This window comes from Macrobrachium nipponense, chromosome 4 (assembly GCF_015104395.2).
Source record: "Macrobrachium nipponense isolate FS-2020 chromosome 4, ASM1510439v2, whole genome shotgun sequence".
Lineage (NCBI taxonomy): Eukaryota > Metazoa > Arthropoda > Malacostraca > Decapoda > Palaemonidae > Macrobrachium > Macrobrachium nipponense.
In genome coordinates, this window is record NC_061100.1 from 118,581,002 (window position 1) to 118,591,001 (window position 10,000).

The 10,000-nt window shown below is 35.4% G+C and overlaps 1 long non-coding RNA gene across 3 annotated transcripts in view; it reads left to right on the top strand.

The window, feature by feature from the left end:
• Nucleotides 1–10,000, top strand: part of LOC135211096 (uncharacterized) — a 666,357-nt gene that overhangs the window by 517,561 nt on the left and 138,796 nt on the right. The window lies entirely within an intron of this gene.

Consider the following 10,000-nt stretch of genomic DNA (forward strand, 5'->3'; position numbering starts at 1 on the left):
TGAGAGGTAGAGGTAGCTGAGTGATGCAAGACTGTAATTAGTCATTGGAAATGTAAAGTGTGAGTTTGAGGCTATTTATGTTTAGAATGTAAGGTAAATGTTGAGATGGGCTTTATATGTACGTTCAGTGCATGTAAAATACGAAGAATTAATAGTGTAAGATACTCAGTTATGTAAAAAAAGGGTTAACATAAGCGAGAGGATGACCCAAGAGTCTTTTTAGTGATGATCTGTCCATAGGATGACGACGGGAGGATGGAAAACGAATATTTAGTACAGAAGTGTTAGTTGGAAGAGAAGGCGTAAAATGGATCAGATAGATGGTCTGAAAGAAATATGGAAAAAAGAACGAGCCTTATAAGCCACTTTCACCTTAAGGCGCTGTCACACTAGCGAAATATCCGTCGACCTTTTCTGAGTTTGTCGTCAACTTTCCAAAGAAGTCGACGTCATTCCGTACTCTGATTGTCACACACGTTCCTCTTCATACCGTGGTTGTCGTCGTCAAAACGTAAACAAACCATCTAAGCTGTGACTTCCCGGAATGTTTGTTTGTTTGTATGGTGTTTTTACGTTGCATGGAACCAGTGGTTCCCGTTGGTCCCGTTGCTGAATAACCACTGGTTATTCAGCAACGGGACCAACGGCTTTACGTGACTTCCGAACCACATCGAGAGTGAACTTCTATCACCAGAAATACACATCTCTCACTCCTCAATGGAATAGCCGAGAATCGACCCCGCGACCACCGAAGTGGGACGCAAACACCATACCAACCATGCTACTGAGGCGCTACTTCCCGGAATGATAAAACAACTATGCTTTATAACACAAAGCAACTAGTGGGTCGCGCTTGCATGTGTTTAATGATGTTGCATAGAATTAAAAAAAAAAAAGTCATTGGGTTCGGTCAATGTTAAGGACCGTCCCCTATGGCGGATGACATGTCAACTTGAAAAAATTAAAAATCGAGTTATTACTTGTATCTATGCAGAAACATGCCGTGCATGCTTTCCAGAAGTTTCAGCCAATTATTTTTATAAATAATGAAGATATAGCGGTTTTTAAATGATGACGTCATCGTAACTGCGTCGTCTTTATGACTTGAGTTTGACAGAATTGTTTTTGCGTGTTTATTTTTTGCATATATACAGCGATTTTTAAGAATTTTTTTATTTTTTCGAAAATTCTCATACATCTTGGCCGCAATGATGGTAGTGTGACACTGGGGCGAGAAGGGAGCTGCTCAGAGCGGGTTATTTATAGGCGAGACTCAGAGAATGACTCAGTTACGCCACAGACGTCAGAGGAGGTACATGCGCGTAGGCACTTGCGTTGGTTACTAGCTATTTACGTTGTTTTTATAACTTCTTAGTGAAGTTATAGCAATGCCGAAGTTACCTAAGATCAAGAAGGCTACTCAGCAACTAAGCTAGCAAAATTAGCGAAGGCCAGAGTGTGCTGAAAGAAAAACACGAAAATTCATTGTTATCAGCTAAACCTCATTGTCTCATGTCTTGCCGTCAAAATCATTATCTGGTGTCACGCTGAGGGTATTAACACCACTTTTAGGGGTAGGACCAGGATCCTTGATGTAGAAATCAACAATAAAAGTACAAATAAAGTAATTATAATAATGTTGTTTTGACTTTTATAAGAAAAAGCGAAAATTTTACATACCAAATCTTTGGGAGCTCATAACTCAAAAACATACTTATGCGCATGTCGGTAGAGTTTACTCGGTTATTTATTATCCAATTTTAGAGAGAAAGATATCATTGGAAAGAGGAATAAAAATCCCATAATTCTGTGTGACAGAATTTTGATTTCTTTTTTTCTTTTTTTTTTATTTGATTTTTTTGTTTTTTGAGTGTCTAGACTAAAAAAAAAATAAAAAAATTCATAAAAAATAAAAAATCAAAAAATAAAAAATTCTTGTCACACAGAATTGTTCCGTATATAAAGAAGTTTGTATGGTATGATTTTCAATACAAATGATGTCATATTAGCGGAGAAATCTCTACCAATTTTTTTTATTTAAATCATGATTTTTGCTAATAAAACGAAAAGTTTTTGCTCAAATGACTGAAAAATTTTTATATGACAAAGGTGTTATATATATCTAAAACATATATGAAAATTATGTATTTCGAGTAATAAATAAAAAAAATAGACATCATAGCGGACGGTCCCCTTAAAAGGACGTGAAAAGTTTCATTTTAAGAAATAAGCTAGGGCTAGCCTAGATAGGCTATTCGTAACCTTCGTTTACACAACCACAGCCAGACTGTATTATAAATTAAGCTAGGGAAACACTGCAAAAATTTTAAAGATTTTTGCTTATATTATTTGCTAATGCAAACAAACAAACAAAAAACATAATGAGAGCGGACCTAGGCTATATAACAATCTGATATTCACGATATAGCATGCTTATATATATAAAGATCAGCAAGTTCAGGAAAGTATTCCCTGAGTCGCATGGTGATTTCTTGGTAATTTTTTTTTTCATTTAAGACCCTTTTTCATAAAACTATCATGCTTATGGTCCCTTAAAGGCGCTGTCACACTAGCGAAATTTCCGTCGACTTTTCTGAGTTTGTCGTAGACTTTCCAAAGAAGTCGACGTCATTCCGTACTCTGGTTGTCACACACGTTCTTCTTCATACCGTGGTTGTCGTCGTCAAAATGTAAACAAACCATCTAAAGCTGTGACTTCCCGGAATGATAAAACAACTATGCTTTTTAAGACAAAGCAACTAGTGGGTCGTGCTTGCATGTGTTTAATGATGCTGCATAGAATTTAAAAAATGTCTTTGGGTTCGGTCCTGGTTAAAAAGACGTGAAAAGTTTTATTTTAAAAAATAAGCTAGCGCTAGCCTAGATAGGCTACTCGTAAATTTGTTTACACAACCACAGTCAGACTGTATTATAAATTAAGCTAGAGAAACACTGCAAAAATTTTAAAGATTTTTGTTTATATTATTTGCTAATGCAAACAAAAACAAAAAAACAATGAGAGCAGACCTAGGCTATATAACAATCTGATATTCACGATTTATGCTTATCTGTATGAAGATCAGAAAGTTCAGGAAAGTTTTGCCTGAGTCGCATGGTGATCTCTTGGTAATTTTTTCATTTAAGACCTTTTTTCTTAAAACTATCATGCTTATGGTCCCATAAGCATTGTCTCTCCCCCGTATCTTAGACCAAAAACTGTTCTGGCAATCTTGTCCACTGTACCAAGAACTCCATCTTGCATCTGATGACTTGAAATAAAGTCGACGGTAGCGATGGGTTGAATTCGATCGGTACCGTTTTCAAAATTCGTGACGACGACACGAGAAAGTCGTCGTCAAAACATGAAAAGTCGATGTCAAATTCAAAAGTCAACGGAAATTTCGCTAGTGTGACAGCGCCAATCATTAGATGTAATACACCACAGTGGACTAACCAGTTTAATTCGGTGACATTGGTGGGATTGAATTCTGATCTTTTGTTGTAGATTGCGATGATAGACCTGATCAGCCACAGAAGTCTATATATATATATATATATATATATATATATATATATATATATATATATATATATATATATATATATATATATATAATATATATATTATCTAATAAAAGGAGCCCATAAAAACACCAAAATGTAGAGAGAAAAGTACTATATTTCAGAGACTGCTGTCTCTCTCTTCAGGTATATGAATGAGAAAAGTTTACAGAAAAGGTGGTATTTATACCAAGAGATTCGTCCACAAGTAAGCCAATTTAGGTCACCCCCGCTGATAATCTTCCTTTAATCTTCTTAAGCGTTGGTTGAATGAACACTGCGTCGACGATGTCCGATGTCCAATTCCCTTTTGAGATGTTCATTACCTGCTTCTCTTTTATTAAGGCCGATTCCATCATTTGACTCTTGTACCGGCAGTTGCTGCTATAAATTACACGTGACATATTCCAGTTTATTCTATGGTTATGTTCATTTATATGATTGAAAATAGCCGAGTTCTGTTGTCCATACCTAACTGACCGTTTGTGTTGTATTAATCTCTGGGGAAGTGATTTACCTGTAAATCCGATGTAAGATTGGTCACAGTCCTGGCATGGGATCTCATATACCCCAGAGTCTTTGGGCGATGTCTTTTGTTGGACGTTAATCAGGGATTTGGCTAAGGTATTTGGGTAGGTAAATGCAAAAGGGTTGGATTTCCCAAGGGTGTGAGTTACTCTCTTAATCGTCTCCAGGTGGGGAATCATTCTACAAGCAAAAATTCGGGTGTAGTATGGGTAGTCCTTTAAGTCCTATTTTAGCCAATCTGTACATGGAATACTTTGAAACTACAGTAATAAATGCCATAAAACCCAAAAACATGCTGTGGATGAGATACGTGGATGACATACTAACATTTTGGGATAATAAGTGGGGTAATTTTAATGAATTCCTCTCAAAATTAAACGCATTAGTGCCCAGCATCAAATTTAAAGTTGAATGGGAAACAGACAACAAAATTCCTTTTCTTGATAAGTAATAATCAGAGACACGACAGAATACAAATTTACCATATACAGAAAACCAACGTTCTCACTTTCATATATTCACTACTTTAGCTATCATGACAATACTATCAAGATAGGTGTAGCTAGCAACCTATTCTTAAGAGCCTTACGAATTTGTTCCCCAGATTTCCTGGAAAAAGAATTTGAACTAATTCGCAAGCAACTTTCATCTTTAAAGTATCCTGACCATATAATTGAGAAAGCAATTCAAAAAGCAAACGTAATTTTCTACCGACCCCCTAAAGACAAGACCAGAGACACACCCAACAATAAAATAAAAATTCCCCACCTGGAGACGATTAAGAGAGTAACTCACACCCTTGGGAAATCCAACCCTTTTGCATTTACCTACCCAAATACCTTAGCCAAATCCCTGATTAACGTCCAACAAAAGACATCGCCCAAAGACTCTGGGGTATATGAGATCCCATGCCAGGACTGTGACCAATCTTACATCGGATTTACAGGTAAATCACTTCCCCAGAGATTAATACAACACAAACGGTCAGTTAGGTATGGACAACAGAACTCGGCTATTTTCAATCATATAAATGAACATAACCATAGAATAAACTGGAATATGTCACGTGTAATTTATAGCAGCAACTGCCGGTACAAGAGTCAAATGATGGAATCGGCCTTAATAAAAGAGAAGCAGGTAATGAACATCTCAAAAGGGAATTGGACATCGGACATCGTCGACGCAGTGTTCATTCAACCAACGCTAAAGGAAGATTATCAGCGGGGGTGACCTAAATTGGCTTACTTGTGGACGAATCTCTTGGTATAAATACCACCTTTTCTGTAAACTTTTCTCATTCATATACCTGAAGAGAGAGACAGCAGTCTCTGAAATATAGTACTTTTCTCTCTACATTTTGGTGTTTTTATGGGCTCCTTTTATTAGATGGAATTCTGTTGTTACAGAACACTTTTACCAGTCATATATATATATATATATATATATATATATATATATATATATATATATATATATATATATATATATATGACGGTGGGCAGACAGCCATACATTCCAAAGGGGTTCCAGCTCACATAATTAATTGATTGCGAGACGTTTCGTGCCCCACGACATTGACACATCATCAGTCTGGAAATAAAAAAAAATTTAAAGAATTTTTTTGGTTGAATAACATTAAACTAAAAGATCAAAAACTCTAAATATACAAATATGAATTATTGACAGAAACTAACTCATAAATACTAAAAGACTACCTATTAGTTCATAGGAGAAGAGGAGAATGGCTAATTGTTTTAATTAGGTGACTGGGGTTTAATGTAAAGTGACTTAAGTGTTGATAGAAAGGATGCTTGGGTTGTTGAGGTAAGGATAGAAAAATTTGCTTTTTCAATAGGAATCTTACACTTTGAGATATGTGTTCGAATACTTGATAGTTCGGGATTCGATATCCTAGATTCCGTCCTATAGTTGAGTCCCAAGTGACTATAATATCAGACCAGTAACACTCTGTGTTGACCCAATATAAGTACCAAGGCATCTTGGGCATTCATATTTATGAATGAAATTGGACAACATAAAATCTTGTATATTATAGTTTTTATTTTAGTTTAATGTTTTTAAACAAGTAAATTTTTCATCCCAGACTGATGATGTGCCAATGTCTTGGGACACGAAACGTCTCAATAAATTAATCATGTGAGTTGTTGTCTTACTGGAACCCCTGTTGGAATGAATATATATATATATATATATATATATATATATATATATATTATATAGTATATATATATATATATATATATGTATAATATATATATATATATATATATATATATATATATATATATATATATATATATATATATATGTATTACTGCACACATGATGTTACTTTAGTTAGGAGTTTTGAGAACATCTCACAATTCAGAGACTTGACTCACCATTCCGAGTCTTCTGTCAAAGGTACATGATCATTCTTTATAGTTCTGTTGGGTGAGGGAGGCTTGCCCCAGCCTAGACGACTTCATATCCAACATTAATATATCGATACACATTGCAGTTTGTAATATGGAGATATAAATAATATACAGTCAATCCATTTCCTTTCTAGTTCTGTGCATCCTGCATTTGCACTTTATTTAATTAAACTCGCCTATTATTCATTTTTCATCGTGCATAGAACCTCCATGCATGCTCCATGCCGAAATATTGAATAGTTAATTCTTTCATTGTATTTACTACGAGGATAAAGAGAACACATCTCCAGGCCGAAAAGTTTAATCCTATTATCTGGCTTTACCAGGGGTAGGAAGAAATGGTAAAAGTGAAATTTTGAAATTTTTTGTGGACCAGTTAGTATACGTCAGAGTTGGTATTATTACAGAATATTATACCAATGTCGTTGTTACTAAATTCCCAATTAACGATGTGTTGTTATATCTAAGTGGGCAATTAAAATCATTCGAAAATAATTTTCCCCTTGGGCTTGATCGAACTGTAAAATCAATTGAACTATTCGTAAAGAACAATTTTTTCTGTTTAGTGGTAATATGGCAGCCTCTCCCTCCCTGTTAGCGAACTTGACATGGAATATTTCGAAACAGGCTTCCTTTCCTCAAAAAAAGAAACCAAAAACTGAAAGCACGTTCGGGCTCAGGTATGGTGATGATATATTCACAGTCAAGGATGATAGTTGGGAACTGTTATTTTTTCAGACTGCATACGCTTGTTCGAACTAACGAATTCAAGGTTGATTAAGAAAAAGATAGATGGCAAATTGCCCTCCCTAGATATTTTGCTCACAAGAGAACAGACAGAATAAGCGTTACGGTATAAGGGAAAACAACTGTATCCATTTTTTAAATTCATTCTCAAGTTATCATATCTTAATCAAGACCAAGATTGACTGCAGTTTGTTTCGTAGAACACTCAAGATATTCATATGGAAATCTGGAAGAAGAATTTGAGACGGTACTTCAACAACTAACTCAATTACTCTATCCAGCGTATGTTATCATGCTGAGATGGTGAAAAAAATTAACTACAAAGGTTCCTCTTATGATATGCAAATGAACATTAGCAAACCAACTGGATCTCCTCAAAGATGAAAACATCAAGAAAATGACAGAACACCTCAAATCCTACAATCTGTTTTTTTTTTTTTTTTTTATCCATCTGTAGTTCGGAAATTAATGTAAATTTACATTAAAAAGAAGCTGGTTCCGATATCCACAAAGGTGGATCATGACTACTGTAGCTAGTTAAACGACATAACTTTAGATTCAGCGCTTTAGAGAAATGATATTAAAGAACTGTACTGACTACCAGGAGCTTGGCGGAAGTAGCGCACGACTACTAATAACAGTAAAATAAAGCGCTTAATTTATAGAAACAGATTTTGATTTTGTAAATATATAGAAACAGATTTGGATTTTGTAACTTTATAAAAACAGATTTAGATTTTGTAATTATGTGATGCCATTAAAGGTAAAATGAGAAGTAAGTGGAAGGCGTTTCTTATTGAATTTGTTTATCAGTGTTACTGGTTCCTCATTCGTGTGTGTCCTGCAGACCTCATGTTGATAGATGGCATACTCGACAACAGAAAGTCGCTAGAAGACATCGAATGAAGATGCATAAAGTGATGAATCATTGCCAAAAATATGAGATGAAGGGAAATAAACCTTTAATTTGGTTGTCGTGGAAACGTCGATAATCCTCATTTTCATTCATTTTAGGAAACAATTGAACCTATTTGCAGTGTACTGGTTTTTTCGGAACCTAATTTTCATCGTAATTTACAAAATATCTTTCAAGTTTTAGGTTACTCGAATAAAAAAAAAAAAAAAAAAAAAAAGGAAGGACGCAATAATAAAGGTTTTGGTCAAACTGGTATTCAACAGAGTGAAGTCTGATGAAAGTTAAAAAATGTACGAACACCCACCCATCTCCCTTTGTCAGAAAGATCCTGCATATCCTTTCCTCGCAATTATCATGACTTTGTGAAAACCAACACAAATCCTTATTTAAACTGTACTCAGACGTATTACTAATGCGTCGTTGAATTACAGATGGCGCATCGCATTACATTATCTATTTGGGAAACAGCTCAAAAAGGAAACGGATCGAGGTTCCATCACAGCGCAGACAAATACGGTCCCCACGGCAACGACCCGACGATTAACAATATAATCGACGCTCATTTAGATGCTCCGTCAATATTGACTTATTTACCGGAATTTCCAGCTGCGTCGAGTGCACCGTTGATTAAGTCAAGAGCGTTTCATTGTTTTCTCATGATGGCTAATTGATTGTTTACATTGGGCTCCCTCCCCCCAAGGTGGGGCCACAGATAGCTCTGGTTGTCATTAGAGATATTGAGTGGTCAAGAGACCTGACACGCTTTTGTTGTTCGTCCGGTGTGCTGGGCGACGCTCTATATATAGAGGCCGGGTTGCACTATTCTCTGTCTGTCTAGGAGACTGTATTTAGTTGTTTATTTTTGTTTATTTTTATAAGCATTACACACATACCTATCTACACACTCACTCACACACACATACACATATGTGTATATATATGTGCGCGTGTGTATATATGTATATATATGTATGTGTGTGTATAAATATGTATATGTATATCTGTGCGTATGTGTAAGTATGCGTGTGTATATATTCACCAAACTCCTTGTTCCTTTTTATAAGTTGGTCTCCATAGGGTGTTCGCTTTTCAATATTCAGCGAAGTCTTCTCTTTTTACGAATAGACTTTGTGTTTTCATGTCAAAAGTAGTGTGAAAAAAGTCATTTTTGCTACCATTATGATGGCTTTTCTTATATTAAGGGATCACTGCTGTTATTACTCTAAATACAATGTGAATATTGTTTTTTTTTTTATTTTGAGGAGGTCGAATAATAACTTAACCCACATAACGATAATGCTGTTATTGCCTCTTTGTACATTTCTGTTTTCAGAGGTAACCTGCATATTGCACTGTTTTCTTTACCCCCAATTGACAGCCGTGCCTGTTTGTTCTTTCTTTTTGGCTTGATACATTGTTTAAAATAGTGTGGCCCCCCCTTTTTAGCTTCCTGATTTTCAACATCTACCAATCTTCATTGGGATGAGCGTTAGAGGCTTGTTCTTTACGGTCGCTGGTTTGGAGGGGTGGTACAGCAGCTATTCGATCCTCATGAGACGACGAAGTTTGCACACCCCATAAATATTTATACTCGATGGCGCCATTCATTTTAATTATTTTATTTAATTGTTTTAGGTATATTGTCATATTCACCGTCACACCATGTGACATAATTGTCAACATACAAAAATGCATGTATAGAGTGCAAAAATCTCAAACCCTCATGTAAATTAGGTCTATTATTTCTACCGTAAAGTGCCAACATATTTATCAGATTGGTCTTCAGAAAGGATTAAAAGAACTATTAGTG